The sequence below is a fragment of the Myodes glareolus genome, chromosome X, assembly GCF_982192425.1.
Source record: "Myodes glareolus chromosome X, mMyoGla1.1, whole genome shotgun sequence".
Lineage (NCBI taxonomy): Eukaryota > Metazoa > Chordata > Mammalia > Rodentia > Cricetidae > Myodes > Myodes glareolus.
Window position 1 is genome coordinate 60,304,267 of NC_142053.1, and position 19,512 is coordinate 60,323,778.

A 19,512-nucleotide genomic window follows, 5' to 3' on the forward strand; every position below is an offset into this window, starting at 1 on the left:
CTCAAAAAGAGTCAAAGCATGCTAATAAGAGAACCTTTATCTTGAGGTTCAGAAGCAAAGAAGAAAGAAATAAAATTTTATTTCATGAAGAAAAGTAAATAGTCCAATCAAGAATTAGTGTTCATCCTACATACAGATGAGAGATAAACTATAATGAATGGGTATGTTTCTCATATCTTCATGCTTCTCTGAGTTAATGATTCCATAAAAATTAAATGTTGTATTAAATGTCTACAATAGACATGTGCCTCTGGTATCAGATGACATTCTAGGCTCCTTGAAACAAATAAAGAGACTGACAAAGGGTCAAAGAACCTATTTTACTTTGGGAATTCTCTGTTACATCTCTTTTTTTAAATTAAACAATCCTTTCAGAATAGTAAGTGATGTAAATGTTTTTAAAAGTGGATAAACTTTAGGTTGCTCTCCTATATTTGACAGGTAGTGTGCATATGTCTGGAATGCAAATATCTAAACAATTGCTTCAGAAGATTTGCTTTTAAATTATGTGTGTATGTGAGTCTGTGCATGTCTGAGCGCAGGTGTTACAGAGTCCAGTAGAAGGTATTACATTCATTGAAGCTGGAGTTACAGACAGTTGTTGGATATTAAATGTGGGAGCTGGCCACCAAATCTCTGGTCTTCTGCAAGAATGGCATGTGCTCTTAAATGTGCTGCCGTTTCTCCAGCCCCAAAAAGTTTTCATTCCTTGTTATAAACAACAACAACAACAACAAAACCTTTGTTTTCATCATCATTGTGTGTGTGCACGTGTGTGTGTGTGTGTGTGTGTGTGTGTGTGTGTGTGTGTGTTTCACAGGACAACCAAGTCAAAGTATATTCTCTCCATCCACCACTCCACCACTCTGGACCTAGAGACTAAATTCAGGTTTTCAGCCTCAGTGGCAGATACCTTTACCAGATGAGCTATCATGCTGGTTCAAAATGACATTTAGTTAGTCATGAAGACTACACGCTAAGTGGCTCTCTAACTTTTCTTATTGCTGTGATAAAATGTTAATAACCTAAAGTTATTTAATGAAGGAAGAATTTATTCTGGCTTAGAGTTTAGAGAATATAATTCATTATGTTGGAGAATGCATGGAGGCAGAAGTAGGAGGTTGGGTGACCATATTGCATTTGCAATAAGGAGTAGATCGTTAACAAGTAGTAGAGCTAAGCTATAAAATCTTCAAGGCCGACTCTAAAATGACCCTTTTCCTCCAGTGAGGCTGTGAGGGACATTTTACATTCAAACCTCATCACAGTGAATGCATTAGTAATCACAAACACATGAACACTTGTTCAGGTTTCCTAGGAAAATTCTCTGAAAATAGAAAACAATGGATTCTGAGAATAATTGTTAAAATCAGTGTGGCAAAAATAAAAGATACAAAGAAAGATGAATATTGTTAATGTAGGCTCATTTTCTTCTTAATCTTACTGCCACATGTCTTAGTTTACTTGTCAATAAGTAAATGGTGGATACTACCTTTTTACTTTCAATAATAGTCATTTTGTCCTCTTTTCTTTGAACATAAATTTGTTGGTTGTAGAGATAATTTAGTACAAAAAATTACATTTTAACACATTATCCAGAGTGTTTGACTTATTTAACATCATATCCATTTATTTGATGGTGCTGTCTTCCATAAGTCTCCCCCTGGCTTCAGAGGCTATTGGACCATTGGTGTATCTACTGTTTATTGGTACCGCCTCACATCTCTATCTTACTTTAAAAAGTAATGAGTGAGGCTGCTTGCCACAGTGCTTGTAGCCCATTTTCCTTGTGTGTGGTTCTTTTAAATATTTGATAATTTACATGGAATGATGAAGGAATAGGACCTTCATTACGTTACTGCTAAATTCAGGTAGGCCAAGATTTGGCTGCTTTATGTGAAAATTAGCGCTTGAAAATGATGGAGACATCTAAAAATGTGGGATTAGCTATTAGAGGAGAGGACATGTAGTAAGAAATGGTACATTTTTATAGGTACTATCATTGGACAGAGGCAAATAATTCCAGATTTTAATCTGGGTTGTGTTTGTTATTTGTTGTATTACTCCGGTCAATACTTTGGCTACTTTGCATTTCATCTGAGTAAATTAAGAATAATTTTCTGTAACTTCTAGGTTGCTATAAGAAAGAAATGGGAAACACAGTATAGTATGAGCATTAATAAATGGCCCTTCAGCTTATCTGAGAACATAGTATATAGAACATGAAATGCTAGTGTGTGTAACCTATCATTTCCATTGTCATAAGGTATCTCATCAGGCTAAATTCAATAAGTGGTATGAGAAAGAAGGCTTTGAAGATAGGAGGAACAACAGAAACAAAGGAATAATCATGTATCAAAAATGTGCTGCTCAAACCAGATTAAACACGGCAGCATTACACTCTCTGTCTCATTTAGACAATTTCCAAGGAAGAGAAAGAAGCTCTTAGAAAAATCAGATTTTAGATATTACTTTTTATGTGTACCATTCCTATTGCCAGAAGCCTGATTATGTTGGAAGTACAATCAGTTTTCTCAGGAAATGGTATGAGTGTTAATTAGACTGCTGTGAAACTAGCAGGTCTTGTGTGACAGTAAGGTCAATGGAAATTTTAGTCACTTCAGCTTTGAGAGAATTCCTCAAACCATGAAGTTGGCAAAGTTTTTCACATATCCTAAATAAGGAAACCTATTAGCTACAGTATCAGCTATTAACAAGATTACTGTTAGTAACACTTTCACTTTCTGATGAGGGAGAGTAGTTGGAGAATAGACACAATTAAAGACTAATACTGTTCACCTTATATGGCATATTTTACTGTTTGAATATATTTGTGAATGTTAGTTACTCTGGTCTTTCATTGTACCCTATGATGCATGTTTACTGTTGGAAAAGCAACCTTTTATCTGTACATGAATATATATTGAGGAACTGCATATGATCCTCTTTCCAGGAACAGAATTGTATCTCTCAGAATATCTTTTCTTATATTTGTGAAAATCATTAATAATTCTTTACCTTGAGACTCTGATGGTCCCCTATAAGCTATTAATATCTTTGAAGGGAATAATATATTAAGCTAATCTTTAAGTGAGAATTAATTGATTAGATCCTTTCCAGAAAACAAAAAAGTTACTTGAGACAGATTTTTCAAGAAACAGGACAAGAAATTCATGGAAACAGGAATGTGAATGTCAGTAAGTTTGAATAGTATAAATGGGTGCGGCCATCCAGCACAAAGTTGCTGTGAGAATACCCAAGTAATAGTGCAAAAATATCTAAGATTCAGGAGAAGATACTGAAAGAAGAACAAAGAGAGTAAGCTATATTTTATCAAGTGATTACTATGCACCAACCATTGAGTGAAGTATATTTATATTTATTTTGTTATTATATTAAAAGTAAGGCTTATATTCTTTACAGTTTTGCTAAAGGTCAGCTATGTCTATACTTCCAACTATTATTTTAGGGTCCATTGAAGACTGGAAAGATAGTACAATGGCTAATAGTATGTACTCCTTTTGCAGGAGACCAGAGTTTATTTCCAAGCACCTATGTTGGTTTGTTCTCAACTGAATGTAACTCCAGCTTTAGGAGATCTGATGCTCTACTCTGGATTCTGTAAAAAGCTTCATTCCCATGCGCATTACCCCACCCCATCCCAACTCTACATAATTAATCATAAAAATAAAACATTTTTGTAAGAGGAGACTGCATTTTGGTTCCCGATTGCGCAGACCAGAATAATCACACAGAAACTGTATTAATTACAACAATGTCTGACCTATTAGCTCAAGCTTCTTATTAGCTAATACTTATGCCTTAAATTAACCCATTTTTATTAATCTGTGTATCACCAGGAAGCTGTGGCCTACCAATAGAATTTTGGTATCTCTCTCCTTTGGTAGCTATGTGGCAACTCCTTTCTTGACTCTTCCTACTTTCTCTATATATCTCTGTTTGGATTTTCTACCTGGCTTTACTTTACTAAGCCATTGGCCAAAATAACTTTATTCATTATCTAATAAAAGCCGTAAAAATACAGAAGGACATACCACATAATCTTGCCTTTTCTGTCTAAATAAAAAGGAAAGTTTTAATTTTAATATAGTAAAATTACATATAACAAAACAGGTATCAAACAAGAATTACAGTTAAAATATTTCTTTGTGAGTCTAAAGTTTCATATCTTATCTTTTATCATAACTAAGTGAAGCTATAACTATAGCTATTTGTCATCAACTTTTCGAAGACCCCAGAAGGATATAATATTACCTAGATAAACAGGAAGTGTATCATAAGCAACTTCCAAAACTGTAGAATTGACAAAGACATCTGGCTGTCTTGGAAGTCACCCAAAGTTCTTCTGTAACATTGGGGTATCCATCTTTAGCCTACAGGCCTGTAATATTTGGCAAACTTTTCAGTGAAGTAGGAAATTTGAAGATCTCTTATGTCTTGCAGTGGTAAAGTTTCTCAGTTGCTTTCTTCTTTGTCCTGCAGAATGTCTTGCAGTTTCCTCTGTGAAGCAGGAACCCTGAAGGACCATTCCATCTTTTGTAAAGTTTAACAGTCACTTTTCTGTGGGTCATGCATGTCCAGTTCATACAGCATACCATTGGGCAGTCCAAGCAAGAAGTTTCTTGTCCAAATGGTTAGCAAACTCCATAAGGAGCCTCTTCTATGCCCATCATCTTCTGGAAGTAGATTGATGCTGCCAGATGAAGACATGTCTCATTGTCTAGAAAAATCTAATTTCTTAAATAATTTTAAATGTCATATTCTGTTAGTCTTTGAAAGTTTCGAAGAATACCTATCCATTTGAAATATATATATATATATATATATATATATATATACACATCTATAAAACCTAGCATGACTATAAGTTTGACTATTACAAATGACTATACATTAATCTATAATTTTATATTATATATTACTTTTTAAATGAGTTATATAAGCATAATTCCTTAAACATGAGTATATTGTGAATTATGCAAAGCACATTTTCTATTTATGTGCATGAATGTGACATCCCTTTGATGGGAAAGATTATAATTCTGAAGCTGTTATTAACAAACGAATACTATCTTTGAGTGAATACTATGTTAGGACAAGGAAGTACATTTTTTTTTCTGAGAAGCCAATGATGACAACTGAGTTTGGCAATCATTTGAAGATGATTTTAATAATTTGCTTTCAAATAAATCAGCTTAGTAGATTTACTCAATCATGTGTAGTTTTAAATTCATTTTTTAAATTGGAACATAAAGATGAATTGGTATTTTTGTGCAATTAAAGTCTCCATTAGCTGAACAAAAAGGACATTATAAGCAGGTAGATTGTGAGGTGAAAGAAAGAAGAAGTCTGAGGGGCTGGAGAGATGGCTCAGAGGTTAAGAACACTAACTGTTCTTCCAGAGGTCCTGAGTTCAATTCCCAGTAACCACATGGTGGCTTACAACCATCTTTAATGAGATCTGGTTCCCTCTTCTGGTGTGCAGGCATACATGGAGGCTGAATACTGTGAATACAATAAATAGATAAATCTTTAAAAAAAAAAAGAGGAAATCTGAAAGTGAATGAGCATACAAATTTCCCAGTGGAACATATTGGTTTTAAGCTGTAAAAAACATATTTTTTTTTCCGTTAGACTTTATTCAAGTATCTGAAAACACTCTTTCCACTTCCTCCCCTCCTCCCAATACCCTCCCACTCCCCCCACTCCCCCAACTCCCTCTCCTCCTCCCTCACCATTCCCAAGGGCAGTCAGGGTTTCCTGTCCTGTGGGAAATCCAAGGTCCTTCCCACTCCCTCCAGGTCTAGGAAGGTGAGCATCCAAACAGGCCAGGATCCCAAAAAGCCAGTCCATGCAGACGAAACAAGACCCAGTACCATTGTCAATGGCTTCTCAGTCTTCATTTGGACCTCGGGGGCTCAGTCAGCCCCCATGTCAGCCACATTCAGAGAATCCGGTTTGATCAAATGCTCATTTAGTCCCAGTCCAACTGGCCTTGGTGAGCTCTCATTTGATCAGTCCCCTTGTATCAGTGAGTGAACGCACCCTTCGTGGTCCTGACTTCCAGTGCTCCAATGTAGGTCTCCGTCTCTATCTCCATCCATCGTAGGATGAAGGCCCCCTCTGATTTTGCTTTCCTTGCTCATGATCTCCCTCCCCCTGCTTCTCATTTGGGCCTAGGGAGTTAAGTCCAGTGTTCCAATATGTGTCTCTGTCTCTATCTCCATCCATCGCCATATGAAGGTTCTGTGGTGACATGCAAAATATTCATCAGTATGGTTATGGGCCAAGGCCAGTTCAGGCACACTCTCCTCTGCTGCCCAGAGTACAATCTGGGGACCTCTCCTTGGGCCTGGGAACCCCTCCAGAATCAAGTCTCTTGCATACCCTAAAATGGCTCCCTTAGTTGAGATATAAACTTCCCTGATCCCATAACCATCCTTCCTCCCTCCCCCCTCCCATTCCCCCAAGCCATCCCCAATCCTCCTCCTCTCCCCTCTCCCTAACCATCTTCCCCTACTTCCACCCCCCACCCCCCATGCACCCGAGTTTGCCTGGCAATCTTGCCTAGTTCTAATATCCAGGAGGATAACTATATGATTTTCTTCAGGTTCACCTTCTTATTTAGCTTCTCTAGGATCACAAATTATAGACTCAAAGACCTTTAACTATGGCTAGAATCCACTTATTGTAGTAATGCACTGCAGGCAGGCCTGCTTTTCATCCTGCCCAGCTTCTGCACGGCTAGTTTAGCCCCAGAAATAATAACACATAAGTTGTATTCATTTAAATACTGCCTAGCCCATTATCTCTAGAGAGTTAGTTACTGGCTAACTCTCACATCTTGATTAACCCATTTCTAATAATCTGTATAGCACCACGAGGTGTGGCTTACCGGGAAAGATTCAGCATGTCTGACCTGGTGGCTGGCTCCATGGCATCTGCCTCATTGCTCTCTTCCCAGCATTCTGTTCTGTTTACTCTGCCTACCTAATTTTCTGTCCTATCAGAGGGCCAAGGCAGTCTCTTTATTAACCAATGAAAATAACAATAGATAGAAGACCCTTCCACATCATTTCCCCTTTTCTGTTTAAACAAAAAGGAAGGCTTTAACTTTAACATAGTAAAATTACATATAACAAAACAGTAAGGATTACAGTTACAATATTTTTATCTATTTTATCTTTATCATAATAATAGAAAACTATAACTATAACTAATCATTCTTCAACTCCATCAAAGACTCCAGAAGGATATAATATTTATATCTTGTTTATCTAAGTAAACAAGAAATAAGCAACTTCCAAAACTCTAGAAATGACAGAGACATCTCGCTGCCTGGACAGTCACCCAAAGATCCTTTGTATCATTGGGGCATCCATCTTCGGCCTTCAGGCCCATAATATCCATTAAGCAGGAAATTTCAAAGGCAGTTCAGTCACTATCAGCTGTGTCCTGCAGAATGTCTCGCAGACTCTTTCATGAATCAAGAACCTCGAAAGATCATCTCACCTTTAGGCAAGTTCAGCAGTCCTCTCTCTGCGGGTTTTCTATGTCCAGTTTATACAACAATCCAGGCAAGAGCAGTTTCTTGCCCAAATGGCTAACCAACTCCATAAGGAGCCTCTTCGATGCCCATCTTCCTCTTGAAGTAGATTGGTGCTGCCAGGAGCAGACGTGTTTCATTGTCCTAAGTTATTAAAACATTAAATGCCATGTTCTGTAGCCTTTGAAAGATATGAAGAATGTCTCTCTGAAATATATCTATGCACATCTAGAAAATCAAACTAACATTACTACAAGCTTGACTATTATCAATGATTATCCATAAACAACCTATATTTTTAATTATACATTGCATTTTTAAATGAACTATACAATCACAATACATCAATCAAGATCAGAAATATATATACATATAACAAAATTGACCTTAAAATCCATACCAATGAAATTATTCATATCTATATCATATCCCCCTTTAAATGTAAAAGAACATTTATAAACAATATTTGGGAATATGGACGTAGTTATTTCTCTCCAAACTTCTTCCTGCTGTATAGGGGCTCAGTTAATCAGGTCTTTCATGGTATAACCTGTCTGCCAGGTTCATCTCAGTCGGCAGTTGAGTGAAGTAATTTTTTGAGGGTGTTCACAGAAACCTTTCAGGAGGGCATGGTCTATCATACCATATTGGGATAGAAGAAATCCACAGGGTCTCATCCTCTGTGAAAACAAAAGAAGAACGTCCTTTCCAAAGTATCATATCCTTAGATCCAAATTCAGAAGTCAAGGTATTTTCAACATATCTATCTTGGATTAGTTCAGCAGCATTTATAAACAAATATCTTTTAGCAGCTGTTGCTCCTTCCTCAGCATTCAAGCAATTCAAAGAGAGCATAATAGCATACAGTATCAAGATTCTCTGTGTATTTTCCATCTTTATGCAGCTTTATTTTTAACCTCTATTTCTTTTATTTTTACTTTTACTTTTTGACACAGGTTCTCTGTATATCTTTGTCCTGGAATAAGTCTGTAGACCAGGCTGTCCTTGAACTCACAGAAATCTGTCTGTCTCTGCCTCCGAAGTGCTGGGATTAAAGGCATGTGCTACCACACCTTGAACTCAGAGATGCTTCTGTCCCTGCCTCCCAGGCATTGGGATTAAAGGTGTGTGCTCCCACACCTTGAAGTCACAGAGGTCAACTACCTCTGCCCCTTAAAGTTTCAGAGGTCAATATACCTCTGCCTCCTAGGCATTGGGATTAAAGGTGTGTACTACCACACCCAACTACTCTCTTTCTTTTTAACTTTAAGAACTTTAACTTTTAGCATGCATATATTTTTAACACACTGTAAAACATTTAGAGGTTTTTTCATCTTTGAATCTCTCTTTACCATATATCTCTCTTTTTCTGACCACATGAGCCTTTAATTTACTAAGCAATATGGAGAGCTGTGACTTTGATGGCTAGTTCCAGCCCATTGCTTAGCTTTCCAGACTCATGATAAAGGTACCACTGGAGCCATTTTTATCCTCAGAACTCTACAGTGTTTCAAGGTCCCTGCCAAAAAAGCAAGCTGCAGCATTCTGGTCACAGACCACACTCAGTCAGACTGCCTGCCTGAAAGAGTCAGAGTTTGGGCTGGCAGGATGGCCCAGAAAGCTGGCATTTTAAAACAGCACAGCTTTTTTCCTGCTATGGCTAAAAACCGAAAAGCATGCATTCAGCTTTTCATCAACACCATTTAAGTGTTTTGTGGCAGGACCTCTTAATGAGCTGCAGGGTTTTGCAGCTAAAGCTGAGTCAGGAAGCCTCTCTTAGATGAGAGCATTTGCTTGCCTCTAACAAGCAGAGCAGATCCAAGAAATTGCTGCTACCAAGAAACCATGATTTACTCTATTCTTTCCCAAGCTTTCTCAAGCTTTTTGTGGATTCAGTTATCCATGTCTGGGCTGCCCAGAGTACAATCTGGGGACCTCTCCTTGGGCCTGGGAACCCTTCCAGAATCAAGTCTCTTGCATACCCTAAAATGGCTCCCTTAGTTGAGATATAAACTTCCCTGCTCCCATAACCATCCTTCCTCCCTCCCCCCTCCCTTTCCCCCAAGCCACTCCCAATCCTTCCCCTCTCCCCTCTCCCTAACCATCTTCCCCTACTTCCACCCCGCACCTCCCATGCACCCGAGTTTGCCTGGCAATGTTGCCTAGTTCTAATATCCAGGAGGATAACTATATGATTTTCTTCAGGTTCACCTTCTTATTTAGCTTCTCTAGGATCACAAATTATAGACTCAAAGACCTTTAACTATGGCTAGAATCCACTTATGAGTGAGTACATACCATATTCCTCTTTTTGGGTCTGGGTTACCTCACTCAGTAAAGCGTTTTCTATTTCCATCCATTTGCATGCAAAGTTCAAGATGTCATTGTTTTTTACCGCTGAGTAAAACTCTAATGTGTATATGTTCCACATCTTTTTTAACCATTCTTCTATTGAGGGGCACCTAGGTTGTTTCCATGTTCTGGCTATTACAAATAGTGCAGCTATGAACATAGTTGAACAAATACTTTTGTAGTATGATAGGGCATCTCTTGGGTATATTCCCAAGAGTGGAATTGCTGGGTCCTGAGGGAGGTTGACTCCCAGTTTCCTGAGAAACCACCACACTGATTTCCACAGTGGCTGATGGGATTCGAATTGGAAAGGATGAAGTTAAACTTTCGTTATTTGCTGACGATATGATAGTGTACATAAGCGACCCTAAAAACTCTACCAAAGAACTCCTACAGCTGATATACACCTTTAGTAATGTGGCAGGATACAAGATCAACTCCAAAAAATCAGTTGCCCTCCTATACACAAAGGATAAAGAAGCAGAGAGGGAAATCAGAGAAACATCACCTTTCACGATAGCCGCAAATAGCATAAAATATCTGGGGTTACACTAACCAAGGAAGTGAAAGACCTATTTGACAAGAACTTTAAGTCTTTGAAGAAAGAAATTGAGGAGGATACCAGAAAATGGAAAGACCTCCCCTGCTCTTGGATTGGGAGAATCAACATAGTAAAAATGACAATTCTACCAAAAGCAATCTATAGATTCAATGCAATCTCCATCAAAATCCCATCAAACTTCTTCACAGACCTTGAGAGAACAATAATCAAGTTTATATGGCAAAACAAAAAACCCAGGATAGCCAAAACAATCTTATACAATAAAGGAACTTCTGGAGGCATTACCATCCCTGACTTCAAACTCTATTACAGAGCTACAGTATTGAAAACAGCTTGGTATTGGCATAAGAACAGAGAAGTCTACCTATAGAATTGAATAGAAGACCTGGATATTAACCCACAAACCTATGAACACCTAATTTTGGACAATGGAGCTAGAGGTATACAGTGGAAGAAGGAAAGCATCTTTAACAAATGGTGCTGGCATAACTGGATGTCAACATGTAGAAGAATGAAAGTAGATCCATATCTATCACCATGCACAAAACTCAAGTCCAAATGGATTAAAGACATCAACATTAATCTGTCCACTTTGAACCTGATAGAAGAGAAATTGGGAAGTACTCTACAAGATATAGGCACTGGAGACCACTTCCTAAGTAGAACCCCAGTAGCACAGACAATAAGAGAAACAATGAATAAATGGGACCTGCTGAAACTGAGAAGCTTCTGTAAAGCAAAGGACACTGTCAGTAAGACAAAAAGGCTACCTTCGGACTGGGAGGAGATCTTTACCAACCCCTCATCAGACAAAGGTCTGATCTCCAAAATATACAAAGAACTCAAGAAACTAGACACTAAATCTCTAATTAACCCAATTAAAAAATGGGGTACTGAACTGAACAGAGAATTCACAACAGATGACCTTCGAATGACCAGAAGACACTTAAGGACATGCTCAACCTCCTTAGTGGTCTGGGAAATGCAAATCAAAACCACTTGGAGATACCATCTTACACCTGTCAGAATAGCTAAACTCAAAAACACCAATGATAGCCTATGCTGGAGGGGATGTGGAGTGAGGGGAACACTCATCCATTGTTGGTGGGAATGCAAACTTGTGCAGCCAGTGTAAAAAGTATATTTTGATAAAAGAACAAATGATTTCCCCCAAATTACAAATATGTTTGAGATGGTCTGAATAAGAATGACCCCTATAGGCACATATATTGAACTGTTTAATAGAATGATTAGAAGTTGTGGTACTGTTGGAGGAAATATAGCACTGGTGGTGGACTTGGAGGTTTGACAAGTCCATTTCTCTTTCTCTGTCTCTGTGTCTCTCTCTGTCTCTGTTTCTCTTTCTCTTTCTATGTTTTTGCCCTTGTGTCAGGATGCAACTCTCAACTATTTCTCCAGCACCATTCCTGCCTGATCTGTTGTCACGCTCCCTGCAATGATAATGCACTTAGCTCTGAAAATATAACCAAGGCCCCAATTAAATATTTTCTCTTATAAGAGTTGAGTTAAGCATGTTGTCACATCACCACCGAAGAACAATGACTAAGACAGTGTCAGTCTGATAATAATAGTTTTCAGGTACCTTGTATCTTGTATATGAATCGTCATATACCACCATGCCGTAGTTTCTTGGAATTGGGAGAAATGATGCTTTGAGTCTAAAATATACAGTAAACTAATGATCATTAGGAATATTTTTTTATCTTAAACCTATAGAAATATGCAACACCATCCTTATTTTTATCCTGAAATATTGGCAGAAAAATGCAGTCTAAGAATTTGAGACATTTTTCAACTGTTGAGCCAGAAAAGATAATGAATTACAATACTTTATCTCTAGTGCATTGAATCTCAGAGGGAGACGTGATTTAAGGAGCTAAATGCGGGGCTCCTGACATGATGTTTAACTACTGTGATAATCAAAATAGAATGAACATACTATCTTTCATTTGGAATTAAACCAGTTTGTATTTTAAATGTTATTTAAAAAAACATTGTTTTGAGAAGAAAGACAACAATGTGAGATGAATAAATTTTACTTAATTTTTCCAGGAAGTATGTTATGCTTAGAGATAATACTTTTTTTTATTTATTTATTTATTTTTTTTTAGTAAATTTTATTAAATTATAAAAGTTTCCATTTCCGCCCCCCCTCCCAACACCCTCCCACTCCCCCCACTCCCCCCCTCCTTCCCCTCTGTCCCCCAGGGCAGTCAGGGTTTCCTGCCCTGTGGGAAGCTCCAGCTCCCTCCCCCTCCCTCCAGGTCCAGGAAGGCGAGCATCCAAACAGACTGGATCCCCAAAATCCAGCATATGCAGAGGAAACAGGTCCCAGTGTCATAGTCAATGGCTTTTCAGAAAGACCCCGGGCCAGCCACAGTCAGAGAATCCGGCCAAATTCCGAGAATCTGGCTAGATCACGTCCTCGTTCAGTCCCAGTCCGACTGGCCCTGGTAAATTCTCATCAGATCCGTTCCCTTGTATCAGTGGGTGATAGCATCCCTCGCAGTACTGATTTCGTCTTTCATGTTCCTCCTCCTTCTGCTCCCCCTCCGGACCTCGGGGGGCTCAATCCGTTGCTCCAATGTGGGCCTCCGACTGCATAGCCGTCCTTCGACAGACGAAGGATCTATGGTGATAAGCAAAATATACATCAGTATGGTCATGGGCCACGGCCGATTCAGGCACCCTCTCCTCTGTCCAGAGAGCAATCTGGGGGATTTTAGAGATAATACTTTATAATTTGGAGATTAGTAGAGGTTCTGTGCGATTTCTTAATTATATAGTTTATAAATTCCTTTCTTTCTTAAAGACATTATCTTATTTGTAATGATCTTTCTTTGAGCCTATGATTTTTTAAAATAACAATAGCTATTTAAATTCAGCAGTCTGCACCCCTAAAATATATGAAACTTGCTTATTGTTTTAAGTTAAAGAAAAATAATTTTTATTTATGTGAGATAAACCAGAATTTAAATAATGTAAGAGATACATTCTTTTCATCATATTTCCAGATAATATAAGAGAAAAAAAACAGTAGGACTATGCAATTATTTTGCTGATATAGATATTGCCAAATAATTATAAATAAATTTTCAACTAAATTATTTATTTGAGTGAGCACATATTCTTGAAGGATTCATATATTGTACCTAGAAAGCTAGACAACCAGAATTAGCCCTGATTCTCAGTGTCTAGAATGAAAAATTCCTTATGATTCACTTATATCAGAAAATTCAATGATATATTGGTTGTGGTGGTAAATGCTTTTAATCCCAGAACAAGGGACACAAAGGCAGGTATATGTGTGAGTTTAGGGACAGCCTATCCTACAAGTTCCAGGCCAGTCAGGGCTGCAAAGTGAGATCCTGTCTCAAAAGCAAAGCATATCACACAAAATCCAATGACTATTAAGATATGAATATTATTCACACATAAAATTATGATATGCATAATGAATTTGTACATACTTGAGAGAACTATTTTCTCTATTACTATTTTCTATAGTAATGGAAGCATATATGTTTGACACACTCAAATATGTACAAATAGTCCCATTTCAGATACTTCTAAAGTGACTAGAAAGAGCTATAATATTGTTATTTATAACAAATAATATATTTTAGTATTAATTTAAAGGAAACACTTTATGACAAGTTGTAGTATATCTATATGCATGTTTCTCAAATCTGCATTTTTTGCCTAGGTCACTCCATATAATTTCTGTTTTGTATATTTCCTTATCTAAGCTCCTTTCTTTGCTAGTTCTGCCTGTGGTAGAAATTTTTAATATTTTATTTTTAATTGAATATATTTATATTCAATTTGAAACCACTTATTGATGTCTTGATCTCCTCAGCACTTTTGATATTTGACTTTACTACCTCAGCTTTAGTTTAGTCTCTATTCATCACAGCAAGCTCTTCAGTTGGTTTCCAGTATTATTTTTCTCAAAATCATTCTGTCCTCACTACTGCTTGAGTTATATGCTATTAAATACATGTCTATTCAGATTATCCCCATAACTAAAATACTTCCAGGAACATTTGGATAAATACGTATGTTTATCTGAGCACTTCCTTAAAGTCCATAAATTAGTTTTTTAAAAAATCAAAAAGGTATAAAACCACAAGGACAGATAAAACAGTAGAGGGAAAAATCAGAATAACACATATAGACAAACATTTTTGGAAGCTATAAAGTAAATGGACATATAGTAATTTATATACTAAAGTAGAAAAAAATTAAGCAAATTATTGCAGCAGTAGAATAAATTTTAGTAAAGAGATAAAAGAGAATTAACTGGAAGTTTAGAGAAGTAGTGTTGGAGTTCGACAGTTAAATGTCCCCCACAGACTCTTAAGTTTATTCCTAGAGAATTTACAGATTTGGAAGGTTGTGGAACCTTGAAGAGGTAGAGCTCTGCAAGAAGAAGTCTCAAGTGGATCACTTAAAATTTTATAGCGCAACATAGTTCCTGTCTGCATTCTGCTTCTTGATTCGAAATATTGTAACCAACTATATCACTCTTCCATCATCATGCTTTCCTTTTCATAGTAGATTGTATTGCCTCAAACTGTAAGCCCAAACAGACCCTTTTTTCTTTAAGTTACTTCTTGTCAGAAATTTGATTCCAGAAATGAAAAAGTTATATAAGTAGTAAAACTCTTGATCCCCTCAAGACACTCACTTTTAACTTGCTTTAGGAAAGTTTGAGATTGTCTAGATAAATCTAGGTTGAGATTGTCTGGATAAATACTTTGAGAAAGTCCAGTTAAATAATGAGACCCAAGGTCATGAACTCACTGCCTTTTCTTAAGAAATCAACAAAGATTAGAATGTACTGATTTTTTGTATGTTATTTGATATTTTAAAATTCAAGTGACATACAAGTGACTGTTTATGTCTTGTTTTATTACAATATGCTTAGTTGATAGTATGGGCAGCTTTAGCTGTCTATTACTAACTGGTGTTCTCTTTAAAGATACCCTGACTGCTCTTAGGACTGGAGAGGGAGGAGGAGAGGGAGTGGGGGGAGTGGAAGGGTATTGGGAGGAAGTAGAAATTTTTATAAATTAATTAAAAAGTCAAAAAAGATATATGTATTCCTTTTAGATAAAACAGTGCCCATAAAGTAGATTTCCAATAATCCATGATGGATGTTCAGTGACAATGTGCAAATTGGCCTTTTTTACTGAAGCAATTTTAGACTTGTAAGATTTCTAGAACTTGCAACTTCTGGATACATTGGAATTTTACTGATGTGGTACTTAAGGATCTATCAAACCGTGTAAGTTGGTATTAAGAAAGATCGGTAGATAGAATCCACCAAAAATAGTGAGAATATAGAGTTCCAGAGAGATGCCAAATTATGTAGGAGACAATTATACTGCAAAATTTTATAGCTAATTTACAACCAGCTTTGTATTTTTGATAAATGGTAGATAATCACAAGGGCAACATGGGCATAAGATGCAGAAAAATCTTGTCTTTGGGAGAACAGAAAGATAATAAGGCTTAGATAAAAGGGAGGTAGATGGTAAAATAGAATAAAGTTACGTTTTTTATGACAAAAAATTTGTTATGATTTTGAATCTTTTTCAAATTCATATCTCTCTTGTGGCAACTTGGGAGGCATATTATCATTACTAAATTGGAGAGTTAATAGCTTACCATAAGGCATCATTCTATAGAATGAAAATTGGAAATTATAATACTTTTATTTCCTGTTTTCTTTTTTAAATAAAGCATCCCAGAAAACTAACCTCCAAATACAACCGAGGAATAGGTATTCATGTCATTTTTATGAACCAGTAAGCTGATGAAATATGGCTATGCTATGGATGTAGATCCAAGATGTCCATTGAGCAGAAAATCAGTTTGTGCCTTCCTTGCAATTCTTTATTTAGCCAGAGATAGTTCTACCCAAGACACAAGCTTCTCTATCGACACATCAGGGAATTAGGAAGTAAAGTCTGATGGGCATTTTTCCTGAAATATTACAGCTGCCATGCTGATGGCCCTCATCCTGAGATTGTGGCAAGTTAAGATACTTAATTTATATTTTCTTAAAATTCTTCGTGAGCTGTTGCCATACCAATGATAATTCAAGCAGAAGTACAAGTTCTTTTAAAGAATGAACTGCTTGATTGCTCTCTGTATAAAACATCCAATCTCTCAAGCAGGAAGCAATGTTCATCTGAAGTTCATTCTATTTTTGAAAAAGATTATTGCTTTCTGAAATCTCTTTGCCAAGGACAATTATGATAGATGTATATCGTAATAGTCAATGTTTTAGCATTTAAACTTAAGTTGTAAAAACCAAAATGTCAAGATGACCCCCAAAGAAAAGCATGATGTGCACAAAAATGAAGTGTTTTAAAAATTAAAAACATGTTATGCTGTTTCTGTTTCTTTTTTTATACAACTATGAATATAAGTCATGAGACTTTTACTGAGTAGGGCAGTAATCAAAAGAACATATAATGATGTGTTTGTCTTTCCTTTCTTTTCTTTGCATTTAATTTTCACATATATTCATGTTTGCACAATGGCTTTGAATGTGTCTCCTGCAGGCAGTTTCTCATGTGTATATAATATAGTAAAAGCAGTAGGAGGAACACCAATGAACAAAAGACTATACATCAGGTAATGTTGATAGAGTCAGAATACAGTGCATGAGTGGAATGTAAGGTTCTGGTATCAAAAGGATCCAGATAGGTGTTTTTATTTACTGAAAATCAGCATATAAGAGACCATATTATTCCACATCTGACTCTGGTGCCCTCTTTTTTTTTCTCTTCTCTCTGATGCTGGTACTCTTTCTCTCCCCAACTAGACATCCTTTTACTTTCATGATTTTTAGGGTGGTGGTGACACAATTGCATTTAATTCAGGTTACATGCATGGATATGGTGATATTTGATTTACAGGAGCATGAACAACTTACCAATTGCTACTATAGGAAAGAAAAGATCTCTCCAATTCTCAGCAGCCATTAACTGTTTATAGCTATGCCAGGAGGGATGGGGTCTTATGAGGTCATCCTGAATATTTGGCAGATTCTTGTCAGACCTATTTTTGTAAATTTTATTTATTTATTATTTATTTATTTATCTATTTATTTATTTTTGCTGAGAATGAAATAATTTTTATTCTAGACAACAGATCTCTAATGGCACAGAGAGGATTGGACTGGATGCAGCTCAGCATGTTTGGTGTGGGTGAGGCCCTGGTTCAATCCTCAGCTCTTCCCTGCTTCCTCACTAAAAATATATTCAGTATATATTGAAAGTTTGATATTTAAATACATTTAAATGTGGACCTTACAGTCATTTGAATGCTCAGGCAGTTCAGAACACAATGTAGAGACACAAGTATATGGTGACTGCTGGATAGTCTAAAGGGATAAAGAGCTTTTTCAAATAAGAAAAGCAATCAGACTTTCTATACTTCAACTCTAGTATCTATTCTCCTTTATATACTAAAATGTTGTCAGTCTCATATACTTTTACTTTATAAAGTATTCCTCTAGGAAGAAGTTTCTGGAGATTTTCCCAGATATAGACAGCTACATTTTTTGTTGTGCTTACATCTGCAAAGTGCGGCACATCCAGGTCCAGGTTCTTGTAATCAAGGGGCTTCATGATGGCCTCCTCCATGTATTCTTTGAGGTCAGTCAAATTCATAACCATTCCTGTAACAGGATCTCTCCATATACTGTCACCACAACTTTATAGTTGTGCCCGTGACCATTGGGATTGTTGCATTTCCCAAACACTTTCAAGTTCTCTTCATCGCTCAGAGATGGGCTGTGCAGATGGTGGCTCGCATTGAAAGACACGAGGCGTGACAGTCGCGCCGACCTGCCGCACTCATGGTCTTCATGTCCTAGACCCCGGAGCCTTTTGTAGGTTTTATAATGTTAATCACAGCTGTTGTGAGTTCACAAGTACATAGCACCATCTTTTCAGTCTTTCCTTTGTACATCTATAGTTACAGTATGTCGTGTATGGGTGTTTTTCGTGTTTTAGTGATATAATTTTGCTATATTATCTGAGGCTGCACTTAAACTAGCTCTCTCGCATAGACTAACTTCATTTTTTCAGCCGTCTTGCCTCAGCCTTCACTATACTGGAATTACAGCATTGTCCCAACACATCAATCTGGCTATAGAATGTGTTTTCTAACGGATTCATTTAAGGAGTTTTCATTGTAGTTTTAATAATGCTGAATTATTGTCTTTAGAACTATTAATAGGGAACTAGCTGAGGAAACTTTACCCAAGTACACATGCTAAGCGATGGGACCTGGGGATTGGGGAATGAAATGATCTAAGATGATATGGGGAACACATAGCTCCTCTGTCATTATTCTTTTCTCTCAACAAAGGGACTATATAAGCTGTTTTAATCATTAAAATTATATATATATATAATATGTAATATGTTGTATATAATATGTGATATATATATATCACACACATATAAGCTTTACTTGGTAATTTTCACAAAAGCAAATCTATTAACACATATAATGTTCCAGGCATTGCTAATAATGTTTTATATCTGGCAGGCAATTTCAGTCATCCAACCCTATTTGCTAGGTGCTAATATTATTTTCATTATATAAAAGAGATAGATTTGAGATTCTATTCTAGATGATAGGGTTACAGAGGCTTCAATAAAGGATTTTGGATCTTACTTTATGACGGTACCACAGTTTAGATGCATCTATGGCTTGGTGCAGTTTGTACTGTGCTTAGTTCAGTCCTCCTTGACTTCATCATCTCTTTATTTTCCTAAATGTTCTTCCCTCCATCATCCCTATTTCTTGACCCATGGACCCTGTCCCCTATTTTCCCAGGCTTTACTGCTTTCCTGATTTATTGATCTAATGGTAAAATACCTGATAAAATACCTTCCTTTAAATATACACTATGTTATCCTTCTGATAAACACAATATTTCATGTAAATAAAGTATTAACCAAAAATATTTGCATTGTCAAAG

General features: G+C 36.7%; 1 pseudogene; it reads right to left on the reverse strand.

Moving 5' to 3' along the window:
* Positions 1-17,968: 17,968 nt before the first annotated feature.
* LOC125389474 (6-pyruvoyl tetrahydrobiopterin synthase pseudogene) lies at positions 17,969-18,340 on the reverse strand (annotated as a pseudogene).
* Positions 18,341-19,512: the final 1,172 nt, after the last annotated feature.